The following is a 6,694-nucleotide window of genomic DNA, read 5'->3' as shown; positions in this document are numbered from 1 at the left end:
ATATATCCTACAATGCACTTTAGTGCATTCAGGATTTCTAATAGCGAGGAATGCTTAATAGTAAAAGACTGGAGCAAAATTGTGAACGATCACAGAGAAGTACTAGGGGGCAGCAATCAGAAGCGCAACCCACGATTAGGAGACAGGTTCATCTGCATGCTCCAATATGATGAATCAGCAAAGCTATACATGTTCTATGCTATTTTACCTGAGAGAGAGCAGCAGGAGTGATTAATTAGCTAGTTCATGCTCTTAGTACTTGTCCTCTCATGTCCGTGTTCTTCGTCCTGAACTTAATCTCAAAGAGTGATTTGCTTTTGTGGTGTTATGAACGCTTATAATATCATTACCATGTTGAACTTGATGATATCTTTGATATGAAAACCATTGGTGATGATATATATGATGCAAGAGTTTTTATATTAATTAATATGATGATGATGATGATGATGATGGCGGCTTATTATATCATTTTTGAAAGAAATTGCATATTAGTTTCAACTGGATGGATTCTAGCTAAGTGATCAAGTATATGCCATATCCATATTACCTCGATCACTTAAGTAGGTGATCAAGTATATATAATATTGATATGACATATACTTGATGACTTAGCTAGGATCCACGCATCCAGTCAAACTAATCACCTAATGATTTAACAACTCATTATAATGTAAAACAATCACTAAATTAAATTAAAAACACAAAATTAAAGTAAAAATAAAAAATAAAACCAAAACACACCCAAACATTTAGTACCGGTTGGTGTTACCAACCGGTACTAATGTCCTACGCACCCACGGAGCTGGCTCGTGCCATGTGGTTGCCCTTCAGCACCGGTTCGTGCTGAACCAGTACTAAAGGGGGGGGGGGGGCTTTAGTGCCTACAATTTTGTGCCGGTTACCGAACCGACACTAAAGCGCCTTACGAACCGGTGCGATTGCCCGGTTCTGCACTAGTGTACACTTGTCTGCGGCGACTCCAAGATTGTCTGCTCCACAGTAGGTGGTGCCTCAACGGCTTTCTGGCTCTGTTCCCACTTTGATCAGCCTGTGACAACAACTCTTTGCACAACCAGTACAGCATCAAAAGGCCACAATAGGTAGTTGCTTTGGCCAAACAGGAGGTGAAAGGAAATGCAGAGCATCTCTTTTGCATGGCACAAGACATTCAGGTTGTCTTTAAGTACAATAATTCAATTCTTATCTGATTTTTGCTAATACAAGGAACAGTCTGAATATTGTTTATAAAATCAACGATCCTGACTAATTAAGCTAGAAGAAAATGTGCCCAAAGGAAATCCTTGCAGCCACTAGAAACAACAATGCTTGCATCATCAAAATATCGAAATTCACTAAGCATAGCAGGAAGGTCCGATTATTAAGGAGAAGCGAAGAGAAGCTCAAAAGAAACCCTCACTGCTAGCGTCGTTAACACACAAGTTCCCCATAGCTTTTCCACTGCTCTCCCCAGAATTCCCGTGCAATCGAAATCAATCACCAATCACCATGCCATAAATCAACAGAGTTAAGTCTTGGAGCATACAGAGGTGTCCACACCTGCATCATATAGAAAAGGAAGAAGGAGGGGTCAGGTTGGGGAGGATCTCATCGAGCGCAGCCATTACATAATCCATAATTATAACTAAGTAAAAAAATGCCTTCTGCTCGACGGCTTCATCTATTAATGAGAGTTGTTCAATCACTATAGACACATTTAACATGCAGATACTGATAAAATAGCAATTAACTTTGATGATCTAATTCAAGCATTCCTCTAGTGCAGAAGGTTCATGGCAAACAAATGGAAATTATTTCTATCAATATTATGTTTTCAACCGAATATATTCAGGATCCACCTGAACAGAAAAAGAAAAGGTACAATAATAAGAAAATCAAGCATACTGCATTTTTTGTCTGTACTTACAAAATCGTGTCCCATCTCCCATCCATCGATCCTGCACAAAAGTAGGTTATGGTCATATAGACGATGATAAGCAGTAAGTAACCTGATCACTGAAAAAATAACCTGATCTGTCTAATATAGAATAGTGCAACATAAAGTGCCTAATAAAGCACAAAAACATGATGCAAGCAAAAACTGCAGAATCAAATTTATAGCAGTCTATAAAGGTAAGGGCATAGTTTTTTATATCATAAGCATCCTATGAAATTCAGAAAACTAAGTAACTTTTAGATCAATAGGGTGTGATGCAAGAAGTAATGTTAATTAACATGCAGACTCACTTCAAAATCATCGAGATGCTTTGTAGCATCAATGGAGATGTTTGCCACTGTTGTATTTGAAGCTTTCCTCAACCACTTAAGTATTCGACTCTCAGTTAATCATGGATAAGAAGTTCAGGGAAAAAGATACCATCATGAATATTTAGTAACTTGACTTCAATAAATCATGCATTTGTCGTTAATTAATCCAATTAATGCATACAATAGACAGGTCGGTGAACAGTTGATTGCTGAAAGATGTATATTGCATATATCTCCAAATCAATTAAATTAGCACAACTAAAAATTAGATTAAATCATATGCATGAAAATGCTCATAGATTAATTTCTCTAGCTCAATTGTTGAGATAATAGCTCTGCTCTCTTAGTGTTCACGTTATGTCGGTGAACAGTTGATTGCTGAAAGATGTATTGCATATATCTCCAAATCAGTAATATAAATAGTACTGTTACTAAATTAGCATAACTAAAAATTAGATTAAATAATATGCATGAAAATGCTCATCGATTAATTTCTCTAGCTTCTATTGTCGAGATAATAGCCGTGCTCTCTTTAGTGTTGATGTTTCTTCATGATACACGAGATGAACCTTCATCTAAAGAAACTGAGTTGAGATCTCTTTTTATTTGGTCTGGCATCCATACACTAACAACCATGAACTGGAAGGTAAATAGAAGCAACAACAATAAAAAAAGAGTGGTTTTTCCTCATGTTGGATCCATAACAGGGAGGAGAGATTGAGAGACAAGTTGTACCTTAGGCGTGCATGCGACCAAGAGCACGCACAAACAGATCGATGAAGAACCCAAGGCTCACAAGACGCCTCTACTTCTCCTGCAGCATGCGTCCATTTCAACATCGATCTTCTTCACACTGTGTAAGACGAGGAGGAGAGAGAGCCAGCCTCAACACCCTTCACCAATCCGGCTCGACCTTGTTCTCCTCCACATCCTCGTTGGCAGTGCCTTTCCCTCACTACTGGGACTGATTACATTAGGGTCAGAGACTGCAAGTAAACTCGCATGCCGAAATTCACTGCCCTCGTACATATTCAAACTTGGTCTTCAAGCAGTTTCACCCGTAGGTGGCCAGAGATTTGCATCAATGTCACATGTTCAACAATCTCTCCAGTGACTAAAATATTCTTATCCACGGGCTGGAATCAACAAAGTATATCCAATGAATAGTTCTGAAGCCATATACTAAAATCTAAAATATGAAGACATGTTCCAGAAAACAAATTTAGTTTGCAAGAAAATACATTCCTCTAATAGAGACCTGAAAAATACAAACATTTTCAGTTTGCAAACGCATACCAACAAACAGGTAGAGGCCAGCAACAAACAAGAACATAGCACACTTGCAAATTAACTGAGGCTTCACTACCTTAAACCGAAAAAGAAAATAAAGATATCACAGGAGAAGTTTGGATGTACCCAATTCATCATAGCATCCCCCATCGACCCGTCTCCGGACGATGACCGTTGACTCCGACAGCTCCGATATCTCGGACACCTACAAGAGCGGCCCGTTGGCACCGGATATCCTCCACCCAACGTCCTTGTGGGGGCTCAGGCACAGCTGCAAGCCCCATGGTCCTTCGTCAGAGGACGAGAGCGGCAACCAAGGAGGAGGGGACTATGCGGGGCTAGAGCACGGTGAAATGAACCAATCGTAAATGGAGCCGAATAACTTTTCCTAAGCCAACGTCACAAGAGAGTATCCTGAACCCTGCAAGCCAAATTGTTTTCCTCACTTCTGAACCCACACTGTCTTGAACAATGTTCCCCATCACCAATGCAGATGTATCAAACAGATCATCCAAATTGTAAACATCAACAGATTCAGTTTTTTGTTGCTCCCCACCGACTATACGGCCTTAATACCGACGGAGTTGCATAAAGAAAGAAACGCAGAGACATGAAAGCAATTTGCAGTCTCAGTACCTCTCGCCTTTGAGGTTGTCGTCGATGCCTCCGTCATCCCCAAGATCCTCCTTCGGCGTTCCGCTCGCTTAATCTCACACCATAGTACACAAAGGAAACACAACATTAAGCAGTTAGCAGTCCATAACTACCATATACACATCTAATCCGATCCGACGGCTCAAGAAAGATTCAAAATCCACTCACCGTGTCGTGATTGTCGTGGTCAACCAGGAGTCCAGGAAGACTTCCCCGAGCTGGCTTTGGCACAAGAGCGAATCCTGAACTAGACAAACACCATAAGAATCAGATCATCACCATGCCAATCAGAAAACGAGAGGTCTAGGGAAGATCAAAGAAACACCACAACAACCTAATCGACTATATCTCTTCTTTAATAATTTCTTTTCTTCTTTGTAAATCTAATTTTTCAACATGGCAGAAGGATTTATCCCTATCCAATCTTGCAGATCTAAATTTTCTATGTGCCATATATGTTAATACCCCCAGCCTAAAATCCGAGAAGTACAAGTTTTATGCCGCCTACAAGAACTGAACTTCCACGGCCACCTCACAAATGTAGGAAGAAGTTAGGCAAGCAACAATATATTGAGGATGAAAAATATGCTTATCGATACATGAGTAGAGAAACCAATCATATACCTTCGTATTTAACGACGCAATTATCCTAGAAAAGATCTTAGGCATGGAGAGCTCTTCAACTGAATGAAAAACAACAAGTCTGCATATCAATCAACAACATAAGAGACAGTTTGTTAGCAAATCCAGCAGTAAACAAAAAACACACTGCTAATTCTTAATATCATAAACCTGTAAGATTTGTACACACAAAGCAATGTCAGTAATTCTTACGCCAAATCAGTATACCATCAACATAGTACAACACCGACTAAAGAAAATCATTTCAACATGAATCAAACGATCCATAGAGAACTAACTAAGGAATAATTAACGTGTAAATGCAGGCACATACCTCTACTTATAGAAGTATCTCTTACAGTATTCTCTTCCACAGCTTGATTACAGATCTAAGCTTCTATGTAGCATGCACCTGAGAGCCAGACATGGCAATGATGAGCATTGATATATTAAGAAATATATTCGTTCAAGTCAGAGGCAGAAAAAAGAGAACACTCATTCAATTACAATTTTCTAACCTTTAAATTCTCACTCCTCTTCCACGAAAAAGATGCTAACTGAATAATATTATTCCCTGTCATAAGAATGATATTATTTAGTGTCCAAGAAATGTCAGGTTGCTGGATTAGTTCAAGAGACAATTTAGACAGCCAAAATAACAATAACACGCACGAATCAGACTCCTCTCTGTTTTTGCGTGGCTGTAGAGAAGGTTGTGGAGGACGGTGTGATCTCACCTGACAGGACTTGCCTCTGTTGCCGTGCGCGAAGAAGAGGGGTGCGGAAGGAGGCGGCAGCGCTCGAACCACCATCGATGCTCCTCTCCTTCCTTCTCTCTCTCCCTCATCTTCTCTCACTTCTGCAGGGACCGGTCCATGGCGCTGCACTAAATCGAGCGCCCCCGCCGTAGCTGCAGGTCGCCGTCGCTGCCGGAGACGCCCACCACGGTGCCCGCACGCCTCTGATCCGGCGGGATCCCCTACTCCTCCGCCTCCATCGAGAAGACCAGGCGGTGACTGACGAGGAGGAGGGGTGCTGCGAGTTTGCTTCTGTTGCGTGGTAGAGCAGATTTGCTTCGTATTTACTCGGGGAGGTGTTATCGCGGGACGGTTTTACCTCGACGCAGTAAAAGGGAGACGACCACAGGTCAGCGAACCGCAGCCCCGCGCACGTACGCAAGCCCCGTAATCGACGCCCACAACGCCAGGACGAGACAGAGGAAGGTCCCACCCGCACCCAATGAAATCGCCTACCCGGCACGCGCAGAATCAACCACCAGCCTCCAGCTGTCCGCGCAGCACACGACGTGATTGGGCAGCCGACTCACTCTCGATTTACCCCGCAAATATCTCTCGCTCTCGGTTTACCTGGACAGTACCATGCCGACGTGGCTATCGCAAGAAAACGAGTTTGATGCACACCTTATTGTTTTAAATTGCCTCATCGATTATGGTAAGCACACCGGACATGCATCCGTTTTTCTCTACTCCTAATGGAGCAGTTGGTAGTCTCGCTTCTAGGTTTTTTTTCGTCCCACCTACCATGGTTTTTTTTCGTCCCACCTACCATGGTTTTTTTTCAACCGGTTTTTTTCATCACACCATCCCCACCCCTACCCCACCCCATTCACCGCACGCAGTCAGGTTCCGTTTCCCCCCTTACGTCCCCGATTCATGCATGACAATCAATTCTTTCCAAACGCAATCATGCATGACAATCAATTCTTTCCAAACGCAATCAATTAACTTAAGGTAACCAGACACAATCAATTCAATAAAACGGAGCGATATCTCGGGCGATTTTCTTGCTCCCGATATATAATGGTGCTAGCCAATCTGTTAACAAATGAGAAGGAAACAAT

General features: G+C 41.8%; 1 long non-coding RNA gene across 10 annotated transcripts; it reads right to left on the bottom strand.

Annotated features, from left to right (window-relative positions):
* Positions 1-1,170: 1,170 nt before the first annotated feature.
* Positions 1,171-5,890, bottom strand: LOC119331556. 10 transcript variants are annotated; one of them, XR_005160567.1, is made up of 10 exons: positions 5,571-5,890; positions 5,352-5,407; positions 5,168-5,245; positions 4,837-4,915; positions 4,381-4,459; positions 4,195-4,267; positions 3,685-3,979; positions 3,004-3,404; positions 1,928-1,958; positions 1,171-1,560 (listed from the first exon to the last, which is right to left on the bottom strand). It is a non-coding gene; the product is annotated as an uncharacterized LOC119331556 (long non-coding RNA). The 10 variants fall into 10 exon arrangements; XR_005160563.1 differs by adding an exon at positions 2,248-2,646 and having other exon boundaries at positions 4,195-4,454; XR_005160568.1 differs by adding an exon at positions 2,248-2,477 and having other exon boundaries at positions 4,195-4,454.
* Positions 5,891-6,694: the final 804 nt, after the last annotated feature.

This window comes from Triticum dicoccoides, chromosome 7A (genome assembly GCF_002162155.2).
Source record: "Triticum dicoccoides isolate Atlit2015 ecotype Zavitan chromosome 7A, WEW_v2.0, whole genome shotgun sequence".
Lineage (NCBI taxonomy): Eukaryota > Viridiplantae > Streptophyta > Magnoliopsida > Poales > Poaceae > Triticum > Triticum dicoccoides.
The sequence above is the reverse complement of the archived record's forward strand: the minus strand, read 5'-3'. Positions and strand labels throughout refer to the sequence as shown.